Consider the following 18,067-nt stretch of genomic DNA (forward strand, 5'->3'; position numbering starts at 1 on the left):
ACACGAACACAAGGGAGGTTCAATGCTGTTGCCAAAATCTTTACTTGAGCTCAGTGGTTTATACAGTCATGACAGGAACTTCTGCTAGCTACAAACCACAGTTTAAGAGATACAGATCAGGTTACAAAGTGCAAAGTACAGCAATAATCAGAAACTAAAAGTACAACAAGGTCCTCTGGCTATGCACAAGGGCCAGAGGCAGACTGTGGTTAATCACCTCAGAAGGTGGCATGAGCTTTTCTTAGAATTTGCAGTCAGCTAGGCTTTTTTTTCAGGCATGTAATTATTAACAGTTTTTACCCATGAGAGAAGTACAAGTCTGCACATCTGTAGCCCATACTTAGATAAAGTTGTTATATTTCTTTACACATCTTAATATTTCTGGTAGTCCCATACATTGTAAACCAAAACAATCCCATGGGGTGCCATACTTTACTACCACCTTGGTGAGTTGTGTAATTATGTCATTTTTCTCTGCTGCAGTTAAAGTGCACCATGGAGGTCTGGCCCTCAAGATTCTTTCCCAGGGACTCGGGTCCTAATGTCTTATCTTTTTACCATCCTCAGTAACCCATCGTGTTAAATCCTCATCATGCACTCCTATATATAGTAATGGAGGGTAGGGAGTGGTTCTTAGAGCTATGGTCCTCTGTATTTGGGTCTCTGCCACCATTTCCCTTCAATCCAGTCCTAAGTTGTCCCATTTTCTGTTTTACTGGGAACTCCGGGGACTGCTTCATTCTCCTTGCTATCCTCACATTCCTGGATATGCCTTCTCTTCCTAGAATTCTTTAGCTTATACTCCAGCTGTTGCCATTTGTCAAGTGCCTCCTGCACAGTTGCATTTTCTTTCTGTATCAACTGCACAAACACCTTCACCCCCAAGGTGTAGTTTCATTTACAGTCATGTTTCTGGTACTGTTTAATATGAGACGTTCAGCTTTCTGCAGAACTACTTCATCCACGGCCACCATTGGTTCATTTCCCAATGGACTCACATCAGGTTTCTTAGTTACTGAGATGTTCGGAGGGTAAGAACGGCCTTGCCCTGGAGGTGGACTTAATAAGAATGCATAAGTGATTATAGAGCAAGGAAGGAGGAAAAATAGAAGTAGGCCAATAACCAGGCTCTGTACACCCAGGACTCGGGATGCTCGTCTCAACAAATACCTGGGCTTCTGCCAGGGACCCTTGCGAATCTGGTTGCCAATCACCTGATCAATGTCAGAACATCCTCCGAGCTGATAAGGTTGCATGTCACACAGACTCTAACGGAGTGGGTGTGACATACTAATACATGAGATGCTGAGAAATTTGGAACATTTGAAGTGAAATATATATAAACATAATAGATCTTCAGTAACACCATATGAAAATTAATATCTTATAAAATAAAATAAACAAATGTCCTGGGGTTTTACTACATGAAAAGTGTTTGAATTGTTACATATCAAAATGAGAAATAAAACCAAGCAGTTTGTAACAAATATGTACTTTAAGGTCTGATTAATTTTACATATTGTTACTTTTCTATTTCATATTTAGAAGTGTCATTTGAGAAGTTAACAACCTGTAAATGATTAGCTATGTTTCAGTACCTCACATTAACTTTTAGCTACAAATATTGTTGTTGGCCTATTTTTATTGGATGCCTACAAAAACATCATATATCTGTGTACATTCAAGAGAACATGATAATTTATGTTGCTTAGATGTAGGAAAATACCAACCTGCTATAACAAACACACTGCAACATAACTACCATTGGCAGTCTTTCAGAGAAGTGTCTAAGTATGCAAATGATACCTAAATATAAAGACCATTGAATCATAATTTCAAAACTTACTGAAAAATACAGTTGGAGATGTTTACATCTGGAAAACATCGTTGTACAATTTCAAAATGTGATGATTGTGCAAACATGCAAAAAGTCAATCTAATAAATAGAAACTTGCCCAACATTTTTGCTTGTTTATATAATAAATACACAAATAGGTGACACTGAAATTATGGGAAAGTCTCTCTTTTTAGTCAATTATACTCAAGCCATAAAAAGGCTTTGGCTTAAAGGGGTAAATTGGCATCCATCTGCCTCACTGAGAAGCCCAGTTCTGGGCAAATCGAAACAGTGACTTCACTTCTCAGAAGCACTGTGATAGAAGTTTCCGGTGAGTGCAAGCTGGAGTCTTCAGTCTTTGCGTCCTTGGAGCAGATTCTCCCTGAGGCTAATTTCTTCCTCATTTACAACATGCTCCTGTATGTGGAAGATGCTAGGACATCGACACCCTCCACAGACTTCATGAAACTATAAATTCAACAAGAGCATGATACCTCAAGGACTAAATACAAAATTAGGCTTGGGTAGATTGAGCTTTCAGAAGCCTCTTGGGTCATTACGTCAGGAAAATTCTTCTTCCTTTTATTTGCAGCACAACCTATTACCTATTTTACATCATTGCTATCTTTAACAGACATGCTGCTTGTTAGAATATTTGGAACAAATTCAAAACAAAATCTCTCTTAAGCAATTTCCTCCCTTAAACAATCCCTAGAGGTGAAAGGTTAGATTTTTCCAAGAGTGAGTAGCTCACTGCCAAATTGATTCGAAAATCTTGAAATGTGAAAAGAAATTTTCCAAAGTGTAATATGAAGAAAGTGAGAGTTGCAGGTTCTTCTAGACTCTGTTCTGTCATTCCTCTGCGTGGTTTGTTGGTTTTGGTTTGGTTTGGCTTCTTTTTTGCTCTTCACCAATCACTCCTTACTCTTTCATTTTAGTTTCTCCTTTCTCCCAAAGTATGCTTGGGCCTGATTTTCAGGGTCCGGCTGAAAGTTGGGGTTTCTATGTTCCCTAATGGCATAGTTCTACCTCTCCTCTGGGCTGTTCAGGAAAAATTCTTTTACTTCGAACTTTTTCGGCCTCCACAGGTACCTATTCTGTTTCCCACCATCTAATTTCTGTCTATAACCTTAATACTGACAACTATCTTTACTGCATTTTTCTTCTACCTTTTTTCTCCATTCATATGATAACTAATTTGTTAAAATACAAAGCAGACCAACTTCCATTTGATAAAAAAACTACAGATGGCACTTTTTCAGCAGCTTGTGAAATGTTCTCTAAAATATAGTATATATTAGGTCACAAAGCAATTGTTTTTTAATTTTTAAAAATTAAATATGTCATTATATTCTGAAAAACCACAATGAACTGACTCTAAAAAACTTATGGAGAGCATTCCACACTTTACAGAGTGATAAATCGGTCACCATAGCAATCAAGAGTGAAACCAAATGAGTCTTAGAAATAAAGAAAAATTAACAACAAAAACCTACATTTACAATGAAAGTGATCTGAAGTGACAATATTAAAATATCAGAGAGGACTCAAATAAATAATTTAATTACACACATTAGGACATTAGCAAGACAAACATAAACACAGTGAACATAGAGAATTCATTAGCATTATGGGGCTAAGAAAAATTGCAAAGATTTAATGAAACAAATAATTTCCCACAAAAGGATCTTTGAGGGGTCCTGAAGAAGTCATTACTTTCCAAATTATTTACACTTATTCAATCTTAGTCTATAAACTTATAACATTTTTGACACCTTTGGAATTACTGCAATGCTAGAGTATGTTTTAATAAAAGTGTTAAATGAGAAGCCTATCAGTGAGTTACAATCCACCTAACTGACATATGATAATAACGTACTGAGTTATAAATATTCAACTAAGTAAAGACGGTTGAGAAGAACAAGTTAACACACATAAATTATAGTGAACATGGATTATAACCAATTAGGGGAAGAGAATATTTTTTAAATGAGTTGGAAATAATTTTATTATCACAATAGTAAGAAAGCAAATGTTCCAATTTAAAGTGACTTTAAAAGTGCAATTTTGCCAAAAGATGCTATGCAAAATGACACATATAAAGATAAAATTTCCCACTTTATGGTACATTCTGTTTTAGGGCCTCTACTGAGATTGTGGCTGCCCTTTCAAATGGCCTTTCCTGGTATCTCATAGCATCAAATACCAGCATCTCCTTGACCTCACCATGCCTCCAAAATCTGTACAGCCTGGGAAATCTTGTGTGTCATCAAGTGGAGCTGCCAGCAAGAAGAACAGCCTTGGCCCTGTCTGGATCACAGTTTCTATGTGCTGACCATGAGGAAATATTTCCCAGAAGATTTGGTCTCAATGATGCTGGTCTTTTCTTAATCACATCTCATTTTAGTATGAGAGCTGGCCAGTAGAGATAGTCCCACCAAGGCAAAAGCTTCACTGATTCTGGTGTCTTCTTAATTAGAGCCAATTGTTTAAACCCAAACTGACCAGAGCCAAATAGGTACTTCAAAATGTGGCATAATGTCCCTGATAGAGTCTTTGTTTCTCTCTGAATTTCACAAACCAGGCCTCATCATGGTATTGCTGTCAACACTTCCTATTTTCCAAGACTCTCACAGGATCTATCCCACTGAGCTCTGAGCACTCCATGGCTTTCACAGGCCAAAATTAAAGATCCACCAAACAATACTCCTAAAACATATGTCTGGGTTAGTCACAGTGATATCAAAATCCTGAAACTCTTTGTCTTAATTAAGTTTCTATTGCTGTGATAAAACACCATAACCAATTCAGCTTGGGGAGGAAAGAGTTTATTTCCTCTTACAGCTGTAGGTCATCATCAAGAAAAGTCAGGACATGAACCAGAAGCAGAAATCTGAAGTCAGTGACTGACATAGAGACTGTTCAGGAACTTTACTTAGTAGTTTTTTCCTATTTCTTTTTTTCTTTTAATTTTTTTATACTTATTTTTTTATTAATTTATTCCTGTTGTCCTATATCTTAATTCATTTTTGATAAACCATACACTCAGGTAATGTCAAGCCTATAGAAGCCTGGGCCATAACACACACACATTTCTGAACAAAATCTGTATATTGTAAATATAAACAAATCTCTTGATAAATGCTAAACAATACTTACATTCTTATACAATAAAGTTCAATTAAATTACAAGTTTGTGCTCATCAAAATAAAAGTTGAATGTCACAGAACTCACTAACAAGAAATGTTGCAATATATAAAACATAATTGTTTCACATTATACTCAAACTAACTTGTGAGAAACTAGATGAAAAAGAACAACTATCATAATGGATGGAGAAATAAACATGAAGATATGATCAGTCTCAGTAGCAATAGAGAAAACAGCACAGCAATGAATACCAGTCTTGTATCTGCTACATTCACAAACATAACAAACTTCTGACAATGTCAAATGTTGGTAAAAATTTAAAACACTGAAGCCATACTGCCAAAATGTATTACTGAATGTTGCTTTGTCAGAAGTAGAATGTTCAGTGAGAAGAAGTGAACATTTTACGCCACAGTTTTGCCACAGAAGTTTTAATCTCCATGTTTCTCAAGGTATATATTAAAGGATTCAACATGGGAGTGAAAGCTGTATAAAATACAGTAATATATTTATCAATGGAAAAGTTGGAAACAGGTCTAACATACATGAAAATGCAAGGGACGAAAAAGAGGACAACCACCATGATGTGGGAGCTGCAGGTGGACAGGGCTTTGCGCCTCCCTTCCTGACTGTGAGTCTTAAGAGAGTTTAGAATGATGCCATAGGAGATGAGGAGAAAGATGAAAACCACTATCGACATTGCTCCGTTATTGCCAACAACAGTGAGACCTATGAAGTAGGTGTCAGTGCATGCAAGTCCTAACAGTGGGTACATGTCACAAGCAAAGTGGTCAATGACATTGGGCCCACAAAAAGGAAGTAAATACACAGAGATAACTTGAAGCAGAGCATGAGCAAATCCTCCAGCCCAGGACACCACCAACAAGAGAATGCAAACCTGTCGATTCATGACAAATAGTGCAGTGGTTTACAGATGGCCACATAGCGATTATAGGCCATCACCACCAAAATGAAGACCTCAGCACCACCAAATAAGTGCTCCACAAACAGTTGAACCAGACAGGCTGTGAAGGAGATGGTCTTTTTATCACTAACTAAGTCTTTAAGCAACTTGGGTAAGATGACAGTGGAATAAACAGCATCCATGAGTGACAGAAAGGCAAGAAAGAAGTACATCGGGGAGCCCAGGGAGGGGCTGGCAATCACTGTCCCCACAATGAGCAGGTTGCCTCCTATGGTCACAACGTAGATGAGTAAAAACATGACAAACAATGCTTTTTGCCCAGCAGGATCCTGAGTGAGACCCAGGAGGATAAATTCAGTGACATTGTTATTATGTCCCATTTATTATTCAGTAAAGTTTGTTTCAGAAATAAGAACTCAGGAGAACAGGACCTGACATAAGTTCTGAAAAAAAAAAACTAGATTTCTATTCTTCCAGAAAGGACATCTATATCAGCATCTTCCAGAGTGATGAACCTCAGTGGTTGTTCAGTAACCATCTACTTACTTCTTCTTGGGGGAATCTCCATAATTCAGCTATAATTATTTTATATCTGTTAGTTTTCTTTCAAAAATCTTCAACTTATTAATATACAAAGGAATATTTCTGATTCATACACTTAAACTGATTATTTAAAACAAATTGCATCTTAATGTATGTATCAACAAAACACAGAAATATTATTCCTTTTAATAATCCTGCAAATTAGGAATGTAAATAAACCCAAGACTTTCAACTAGTATAGACCCAATGTTGCTTGCTAATCTCTTAGGAGAAAATGTTAAAATATGATCTGTGTAGTACTCAAAATAACACTGGCCCTGGAGCATCCTCCCAATAGTTAAAATTATATTTTAAATATTATACATAGACAATGTACATTTCAAAGGTCTTTTGTTCTTCAAGATTCTATCAATATCAAAAGACTGGCTTTGAAGTGTACCAAATAGTGTTAACATTATTTTCTGCAGTACTATCTTTATCAACTAAATTACTTCATTTGATTTTGATTGTCATGGTTCTCAGGAGCTATAATCCTCTCTCTCTCTCCCTCCCTCCCTCTCTCTCTCTCTCTCTCACACACATACATGGCTATTAAACCCATTTAAATCTATCATAATTGCCCCAGGTCCTTTTACCTTAACTAAACTGAACCACAGCAGTTACTGATGAATGAACCAGTGGTGAGGCTTTTTTTTTTTTCAGAACTCTTCTGGTAAGCTAGGTTGTTGGGCAAGAGAAATGAAAAATAAAAGAGTGATAGTGATGTCTCCTATATCCTTAGGTGCTAAAATAGAAATTCTGTATCAGATTTCTAAATATGGAATACTCAAAGAAAGCATTATAACTAGTGGGGCATGATCTATAAGCATAGGTATAGATCATTTACTAAACATGTTATGAGCATAACTCAGCTTACACATTGTAAGTTAAAGAGATTAAACAACATGATTGGAGAGTTTTTCCAGCCCTCATACTCTATAGCTCTATTAGTTCAAAATTACTTGTTTTTATGACATGTCATAGCTTTCTTTTTTCGCATTTGAATAACCAATCTCTGAGGTTGTATGCACTTCTTTAATAATGCTAATAATCATGAATAAATGGCATATGAGGACTACTCTAATAATGACTCTGATTTTATTATTCACAAAGTATCAGGAAGTACCCTCAGACATACTATGAGAGGAAGACAACTGCACAGTGGTGAATTCTGTGGACTCTGCACCATGTGCTTGTGGTACAGGGTCAGGGTCATTCATGTCCTACCCATACGATCTTACTACAGGGATCCACAACATCTGCTCTGTTTAGTTTGATGATATTTTTCAAGCTCTGTTCATGAGCTATTGATAATGCTGTTCTTTGTATCAGTGTATCAGTTACATGAAGTCATGAGAATCTCTTAATAAGAATAACAAACATAATCTTTGGTAGAAAGAAGAGTCTCTGTCTTGTTGCCCACTATAGAACATAGTAAAAAGTGTATTAGGAATATTGTTTTCAATTACATTTAAGTGCTCACAACAGTTACTTGTGAAGAAATATATTCAACTTGAAAAAAGAAAGGGAAAACTCGTCCACATGGACTTAATGGTGAATAAAGGCACATGGAGAGTCTGTACTTCCTTTAGATTGCAGCTGTAACAGTCAGCATGATTCAAGCACATTTCTGCTTTACCTGATACAGAAGATCTACAGTTTCCTATCTTCAGTCTTTAGATTTGTGACAGCACACATGTAGGAGAACATAAGCATAGAAGAACATCCTGTACTGTCACTTTCACACCTTATTTTCTGTTCTTTAGAAACTTTCACTCTTTGGTAAGAATTGCTTTCCATTTGAACAACTTTTTTTCTAGAAGCCAATATAATTAATACACAATAAAGTGAGAACAGAGTCCATCAATTGTATCATACGTACACTCATGTAAACTATACTAAAGATTACTATAAATCTGATTTTTGAAAACAAGAATATGAGTGCTTTAAATATAAATTGTTTTTAATTATTTTCAGAAAAAGTAACAAGTAAACCAGGCATTAGTAGCATTTTATGGAATATTTTTCAACCATAAAGATGAACAAAGTTGTGTCACAGGAATATGATACAAATGGAAATGATTATATTAGATAAATTAAGTCCATATCTAGAACACAAATGTTGAATATTTTTAATTTGTTAATACCAGTTTTTCATAGAAATATCAATTCATATGTCTATAAGAGATATGTATGTGAAATTGAAAGTCTATGAATAAAGAAAACAAGTGAGAGGAATCATGAAAGGAATACAAATTAATGGTTATGGAGAAGACAGGCCCAAAGTGCATTATACACTAATTACAAAGTTGTCTTATGAAAATGAATAAAATAAAATTTTAATTAAATACTATATAATCGCTAAGTAACAAATGTAAGTGACTGACTACAGATGATGTATTTCTCTATGAATTCCTTCTTGCATATATACTATCATAGCCAATAGGTTTAAACTATACACAAAAGATCACATCCAATTGACAGTAACTGATGGACATTTGTTTCCCTACATGCTTAGCACTTGGAAGGATACATAAGTCAAAATGTCCTAATTTAAATGTATCTAAAAATGACTACACATTTTTCTTACTACGTTACACATATTATGTCCAATAAAATAAGAAATAATTGATATTTTAGTAGAAAAATACATTTCACATGTTACTTGGTAAAAATAAAAAATAAAGGATATCTGTCAATAATAAAAATACTATGTAGATTCTGATTTTGTGGCTGTATGGTTCTGTGTGATTTTGTTAAATATGCCTATTTGTATATTTCCCATGGGAATGCATTACTTTGAAGATGTTAACAATAGAATATTTAACTAATGTACTTTCCTGCTGGTTTTTGTTCTGCAAATGAACAAATAAAAAATAAATAAATAAAAATAAAAACTGGGGTTTTTTACTGTGTAGGTTGCAAATTGTTCATGTGTTTGTGTGCCTTTAAGAACACATTATAACTTACAGCCATTCAGCAAACACAGAAGAATAATTAAATGACTGTACTCAGTACATTTCTGTAAGATTTCCCTTTATTGTGAGCTCTTTTTATGATGTATATGTGTATCCAAGTAATATCTAAAATCAAGAAACACACATATAATATCAACACTTACTGTAAAAGACAGTTGGATATTCTCATCTTCTGGAAAAATATCTTCAGACAAGATCAAGGAATCTGTGTTTATACAGGTATGTAAAAAGTTAACAGAATAAATGGAAATTAATTTCTCCAACTCCATTATTTTCTGGTATAAAAATGTTGACATGTAAATTAATTATGTGAAATTTTGTATTTTCAGTCCATTGAAGTGAAGCACTCAAAGGAGATCTTGGTTTAAGGAGATATAATAGCATCGTCATGCCTCACAAGTATAATAGCACCTAGCAATACAACCCTGAAATGCTCCTGATGCAGAATTCTCATGAATAAAAGAACTTTCTGTCTTTAAATATACTGAGGTTTCATCTAACTGAGGACTCCACCACGCTGTTTAGAAGCGTGTTCTTATATGTAGAAAATTAAAGCCTACAAACTCTCATAATTAAAGATAAACACTGCCATAAAAACTTCATCATAAAACAAAGACAAAATATAAATCAAAGTAAGCTCCAGCTTAGCAGTCTGAGTTTCAAAGGCCTCTAGGTCATTTAATTAGGAAAATACTTCTTCCATTTATAGAGCCTGTGGGGGCACATCTATTTTAGTAGATTAACTAGGTAGAATATTTAGAACATATTCAAGTGACGCAATGTTCTTTATAGGCTTCTCCACTTCTGAAATCCCTAGAGGTAAGAGCCTCAGCTCTTGCCAACAATTAATAGCTAACTCCCAAGATTATTTGGAAAACCTATGCTGTGAAAAGAACATATTCAGAGTGTAATGTGTAGGAACTGTGAGTGGCACAACATGAGGCATTTACATAAGGCAGGTAATGTTTAAGCCAGCTTGAAGGAGGCAGCAGCTTCAGTCCCTGTAGTTAAGGATAACACAGCAATGTGCAGTCTCATTCAGTCCAAATGCCTGAGGTGCTCAGTCTGAGAGCTGGGCCATTAGGATAGCTTGGAGCTGAGAATCTGTGTTCTGAGTTTTGGAGAAATGAAGCTTTTGATTAAGGCTTTGATACGATTGAGATAGAACAGTAATAATCCTCATTCCCTTAGTCTAATCTTTAACTTATGTCCAATACTAACAAATGCCTGTTATTAAAAATAAATTGTTGTTTCCCTAAAACTGACCATACTAAAGAGCTTCTTTCAGTATTCTCCCTCATGTTGGCTTGTCCTCAATCCAATGAGCATGCACCCTCCAGACATTTACTTATGTATTGGTTCACAATGGCCTAGATAATGTCACAGAAGTTAGGTAATGGACTACTAAACACTAGCATTTAAAATTTTTAAACTTACATCTCAAAAAGAAATAAATTTGCTGGGCAGTGGTGGTGCACGCCTTTAATCTCAGCACTTGGGAGGCAGAGGCAGGTAGTTTGCTGTGAGTTCAAGGCCAGCCTGGTCTACAAAGTGACTCCAGGACAGCCAAGGCTACACAGAGAAACCTTGTTTCAGAAAAAAAAGGAAACAAACTTAAGAACAAATAGATTTATAGCGGTATTCTACCATGCATTCTAGTAAGCTCTGCAAACTGTCCTTCTGTAGCATTCAAAACACTGAACCAGAAGCAAAACTGTCAACTCCTTCTACAAATACAGCATCACTCTTATATTTAACCAGTTAAAGACAAAACAAAAAAAAAGGAAAACTCAGTCTAATATCCATAAAATAAAATTCTAAAATATTCAATAAAATACTAAGAAACAGACATACAAAAGATTGTACACCATGACCAAATTAGCTGAAATTTAGAAATGGGTCAACATACACAAGTCAATTAACTTAATAAAACGTAAATGATGGGAAAAACACAAATGAATTTAAAGACTAAACTTGCATGATTATCTCAACATATGTAGAAGAAAATCTTTGAAAAAAATTCCAGCATGCCTTCATGATAAAGAGTCATAGAGAATGTAGGGCTAGAGGTAACGTAACCTCAACACCACAAAAGCTATGTATAAGAAACCCACAACCATTTTTATCCTAACTAGAGAAAAGCCTGAATCGCCCTATTGTAATCAGGAAAAACACAAGTATGACCACTGTTGCCATTCCTTTTCAATATCGTGCTTGAAATACAAGCTAGAGCAATGAGACTATAGAAGAAATTTAAAGATTTGTAGATATGGAAAAATAATTCAAATTATCCTTATTTTCAGATGGCAATATAAATTAGAGATCCCAAAATGTCTACCAGAAAACTGCTATAAATGGTCAATTTGGACAGGCTATGTTTTAGAAAGAAGATACTGGATTGATCTTTGTTTCATATTTTTGGTATTCTTATGATGTAGTCTGGACATGTGTGCTCCCTTTGTTAGTTATAACTTTGTTATGGATAAGTGGATAAAGGATGTTGGGTAAGAAGGAAAGATGTATGCAGGAGGTTGGGTCTAGGGTATGGACATGTCTTAAGTGGAATGGATATGGGAGGACAGAGGTTGTTCACCACAAACTGACAGAAAGGCCATATTACTGAACAGAACACATATACAAATCATTGAACACTGAGAAAAGATGAGCCATTGCTGACCTGGAGTCTTTATACCTACAGGTTTTGTACCATAGGAAATGTTTTCCTCTAATTTGTCAGCTGTGAACTGTCTATGGATGCTTTAAATCATCTACATACAGAAGACATAAAAGTAGAAGTAAACTGACCATGGAAACCAATACAACATAGTGAGGAAGAGGTGTGTGAAAACTAAACATAGCTGAGAATTAGTACATACACCCAAAAATCCTTTATACACTTACTTGAAAATGGCCTATATAGAACCCATAATAGCTGCCATTCCAAGAACTGTGGAACACCTGTGAAGCTTTGGGATTCTTTCTCCTCTCTCTCTCTCTCTCTCTCTCTCTCTCTCTCTCTCTCTCTCTCTCTCTCTCTCTCTCTGTGTGTGTGTGTGTGTGTGTGTGTGTGTGTGTGTGTGTGTTGATTACTGGCCTGGCCTCATTAGAAACACAGAAAGCATATAAGAACAGTCAGGTAAAGAAAGATGAGGCCATTGAGACATCCTAGCAGCTTTGACCTTGGACTTCTCTCTGCCTGCCCACTGCTTACTGGCCTGGCCCATCCAGGACAGAGAGCAAACAAGCAGAGGAAAGTTGGGTGTGAGCCACAACCCACATTATCTGCCATCCTGTGGGACACCCAAGCAGGTTTGGAATTGGATCTCTCTGTGTTCACTCCCCATCCTCTTGGCCCATCCAGAACACAGCCAGGGGAAGAACAAAGGAGGTCCTTGGGATACCTGAACAGCTTTGGACTTCAATCTCTCTCCTCCTGCTCATCTCTGACCTGGCCCATCAAGGACACAGAGAACAAACAAAGTCAGTAAAACAACAGAAGAGGCTTGTGGGACACCCAAGCAGCTTTGAACTTGGATCTTTCTCAACCCACTGCTCCTTACCGGCCTGGACCATCTGGGTTTCAGACAGCAAACCTGCAAAGGTGAGTCAGGCACTGGCCACAGCCCACATTGTCCACCATACAAAGAAGTCCTGTGGGGAACCCGAGTAGCTTTTAGCTTGTAGCTCTCTCAGCCTGCTCCTCTCCTGCCTAATCCAACTGGGACACAGATAGAAAACCCAAAAGAGATAAGCTGGGCATTTGATCCAACATCCATTGTCTGCCATCCAGAGGAGGCTTCTGGGGAGCGCTAGCAAACACCTTCAGTGTGGAGAACTCTTCACTTCCTCACAACCTTACTGGCCCACCTGGGACATAGAAAGAAAGGTCCATAGTAGTAATACCCAGGCATGATAACACCATAAAGATGCATATAAGCCATTGTAAGAACACAAACAGCAAAATTCAGAACCATATGACACCACTGGAAATGAGTGGTCCTACCACGGCAAGGCCTGGAGATACTAATACTCCTGAAGTGCAAGAAGAATATTTTCAATCATATGAAGAAAATGATAGAAGCCTTAAAAGAGAAAAATCAATCTCTCAAAGAAATTCAGGAAAATGCATTCAAGCAGATGAAGAATTGAAGAAATTTTATAAAAATTATAAGAAAATAAAATCAAATGAGAGAAAGAATTGAAAGAAGTAATAAAACTATTCAAGCCTTAAAGAACGAGTAAGAAGTAACAAAGAAAACATAATCTGAGGCAATCCTGGAGTTAGAAAAATTAGGGAAAAGAAGAGGAACTGCAGACACAAGCAACACTAACAGAATACAAAAGACAAAAGAGAGAATCTCAAGTATAGATGTGTAGAAGATACAGTTGAAGTTATCAATACATTAGTCAAAGAATATGTTAAAAATAAAAGGTTCCTGACACAAAATATCCAGGAAATCTGTGACACTATAGAAAGACCAAACCTAAGAATCATAAGAATAGAATAAAGAAAAGACTTCAAGCTCCATGGCCCAAAAAATACTTTCAACAAAATCATAGATGTAAAGAAAGAAATTACCATAAATATACAAGAAGCCTACAGAATTCCAAATAAATTAAACTAGAGAAGAAACTCCTCCTGCCACATAATAATCAAAACACTAAATGTACAGAGAAAAGAAATGTATAGGCGCAATAAAAAAAAGACAAGTCATATAAAAAGGAAAACATCAGAATTACACCTGACTTCTCACCAGAGACTATGAAAGCCAGAAGAGCCTGGACCTTTGTCGTGCAAATATTAAGAGACCACACCTACCAACCCAGACTAATATACTCAGCAAAACTTTCATTTATCATAGATGAAGAAAACAAGATATTCTATGACAAAACCAAGTTTAAACAGTACAAGTTTAAACAATCCAGCTCTACAGAAGGAAAACTTCAACCCAAGCAGGTTAATGACACCCAGGAAAACACAGTAAATAATTAACCTCACATTGGCAAAACTAAAAGAAGGAAAATACATACTTTCTACCACACTCTAGCACCCACCACCATCAAAGTAAAAGGAACTACCAACCATTGGCTGTTAATATCTCTCCATATCAGTGCCTTCAACATCCCAATAAAAAGACACAGGCTAATAATAGACTGAATATGAAAACAGGGCCCACCATTCTGCTGCATACAAGAAACACATCTCAGCAATGAAGATAGACATTACCTCAGAGTAATGGCTGGAAAAAGGTATTCCAAGCATACGGACCTAAAAGGCAAGCCAGAGTAGCCATGCTAGTATCAAATAAAATAGACTTACAACCAAAACTAATAAAAAAGATGTGAAATGACACTTCATACTCATGAAGAGGTGACCTCTCAATCCAAACATCTATGCCTCAAACACAGGAGTACCCACTTTCAAAAAGAAGCATTACTAAAGCTTAAATCACAATCAAATCCCATACATTAATAGTGGGAAATGTAAAAACTCCACTCTCACTAATCAAGACAGAAACTAAATGTAGAAATAATGACATTATGAATCATGATGTTATGAATTGTGATCATAATAGGTGCTAGGAATCAAATGAACCTAAAAAATATCTACAGAATATTTCTCCCACATACAAAAGAATTTATCTTTTCTCAGCACCTCATGGAACATCCCATCTTACCAGACCACCATGGATTAAAGCTTGAATTTCACAACAACAGAAACAACAGAAAGCCTACAAACTCATGGAAACAGAGCAACTTTCAACTCAATGACCTCTGCATCAAGGATAAAATTTTTAAAAATAAGGAGTTAAAGACTTCTCAGAATTCAAAGAAAATGAAGGTGCAATATACCCAAACTAATGGGACACTATGAAAGCAGCATTAAGAGGAAAGTTTATAGCACTAAGTGCCTTTATGAGGAAATTGGAGGGTTCCGATACTAGCAACTTAAAAGAACACCTGAAATCTCTAGAACAAAAAGAAGCAAACACACCAAAGGAGTAGAAGCCTAGAAATAATCAAACACGTGGTTGAAATTATTAATTTAAAAACAAAGAGAAAAATTTAAAGAATCAAAAAAATCAAGTGCTGATTATTAGAAAAAAATCAACAGATAGACAAACCCTTAGCCAACCTAACTTAAAGGCAGAGGGAAAGTATTCAAATGAACAAAATCAGAAATGAAAATGGAGACATAACAACAATCACTGAGGAAATCCAAAGAACCATTAGGTTTTACTTCAAAAGCCTATATGCAGTAAAAATTTGAAAATCTATATAAAATTGACATTTTTCTTGATATATTCCCATTACCAAAGTTAAATCAAGATCAGGTAAACAAATTAAATAGTCCTATATCTCCTAAGGAAATAGAAGCAGTCAACAAAATTCTCTCATCAACAAAAAAAGTCCAAGGTTAGATTGCTTCATTACAGACTTCTACCTGACTTTCAAAGAATAGATAATACCAAGTCTCTTCAAACTATTCAACAATATAAAAACAGAATAAATATTACCAAACTCATTTTTTTGTGTCCACAGTCACCTTGATACCTAATCCACACAAAGACTCAACAAAGAAAGAGAATTTCAGACCAATTTCCCTTATGAACATTGATGCAAAAATATTCAATAAAATATTTGCAAACAGAATAAAAAAACACTTCAAAAATATCATTCACATGATCATGTAGGCTTCATCTCAAGCTTGCAGGGGGGATCAATATAATAAAATCCATCAATGTAATATGACAAAGAGCTAATACCTAAAATACATAAAGAAGTCTGGAAATTAAACATCACCAAACAAACAATCCAATTAATAAACAGAGTACAGAACTAAATAGCTGAAAACACTTAAAGAGATGCTCAACATCTCTATTCAGCAGGGAAATGCCAATCAAAATGACTGAGATTCCACCTTAAATCTATCAGATTGTCTAAGATCAAAACCTCAAGTGACAGCACATCCTGGTGAGGATATGGAGAAAGGGGTACACTCCTCCATTACTGGTGGGACTGCAAACTTGTACAACCACTTTAGAAATCAATCTGATGTTTCTCATTAAATTAGGAATAGTTCTACCTCCGGAGTCAGCTATACAACTCTGGGGAATATACCTGAAAAGTGCTCCACCACAGAAAGAGGAAATTTGCTCAATTATGTTCATAGCAGGTTTATTCATAGTAGAGAGAATCTGGAAATAATTCAGATGTCCCTTAACCGAAGAATGGGAAAAGAAACTGAAGTAAATAAAGTAACAGTAATTAAAACAGCATGGTACTGGCACAGCAATAGGCTGGAGGATCAGTGGAATCGAATTGAACACTCAGATATGAATCCACACATTTGGTCACTTGGTTTTTGACAAAGAAGCCAAATCTATTCAATAGAAAAAGGATAGCATCTTCAACAAACACTGCTGGTCTAACTGGATGTCTATGTGTAAAAAAAAAAATGCGACTGGGCCCATATTTGTCACCTTGCACAAAACTCAAATCCAAGTGGATCAAACACCTTAACATAAAACCAGAGACACTAAGTCAGTTAGAAGAAAAAGTGGGGAAGAGCATGGAACATATTGGCACAGGAGACAACTTCCTGAACAGAACACCAACAGCCCAGGCCTTAAGGTCAACAATTAATAAATGGGACCTCATGAGGCTGAGAAGCTTCTGTAGGGCAGGAGACACTGTCAAGAGAACAAAGTGACAGCCTACAGACTGGGAAAAGATCTTCACCAACCCTACATCTGACAAAGGTCTAATATCCAAAATATATAAAGAACTCAAGAAGCTAAACACCACCAAACCAAATAACCCAATTGAGAAATGGGGCTTGGAACTAAACAGAGAATTCTCAACAGAGGAATATCAAATGGCTGAGAAAACCCTTAAAGAAATGCTCAACGTCTTTAGTCATCAGGGAAATGCAAATCAAAACAACTCTGAGATTCCATCTTACAGCCATCAGAATGGCTAAGATAAAAAACTCAAGCGACACCACATGCTGGCGAGGATGTGGGGAGAGAGGAACACTCCTTCATTGCTGGTGGGAATACAAACTAGTACAGCCACTTTGGAAATCTATCTGGTGCTATCTCAGAAAACTGGGACTAGGGCTTCCTCAAGACCCAGCTATTCCACTCCTTGGAACATACCCAGAAGATGCTCCAGCACACAATAAGAAAATTTGATCAACCATGTTCATAGCACCCTTATTCATAATAGCCAGATCATGGAAACAGCCTAAGTGTCCATCAGTAGAAGAATGGATAAAGAAACTGTGGTACATATACACTATGGAATACTACTCAGCTATTAAAAACAAGGGATTCCCGAAATTTGTGGATAAATGGATTGAGCTAGAAATGATCATAATGAGTGAGTTAACCCAGAAGCAGAAAGACTTAAATGGTATATACTCACTTATATATGCATACTAGCCCAAGGGGCATGTCCCACGAAAGCCTTCACTTACCAGGAAACTGGGACAGAGGGGAAGACATCCTATTGGGACTCTAGATGCGAGAAGCATGGAAAATGGCAAAGTAGAAGGATCCAGAGGGTCCTAGAAACCTACAAGTAGAATA

General features: G+C 36.2%; 1 pseudogene; it reads right to left on the reverse strand.

Moving 5' to 3' along the window:
- Positions 1-1,936: 1,936 nt before the first annotated feature.
- Positions 1,937-6,364, reverse strand: LOC127193181 (olfactory receptor 4A5-like; annotated as a pseudogene).
- Between the last annotated feature and the right edge of the window lie 11,703 nt (positions 6,365-18,067).

Source organism: Acomys russatus, chromosome 8, assembly GCF_903995435.1.
Source record: "Acomys russatus chromosome 8, mAcoRus1.1, whole genome shotgun sequence".
Taxonomy (NCBI): Eukaryota; Metazoa; Chordata; class Mammalia; order Rodentia; family Muridae; genus Acomys; species Acomys russatus.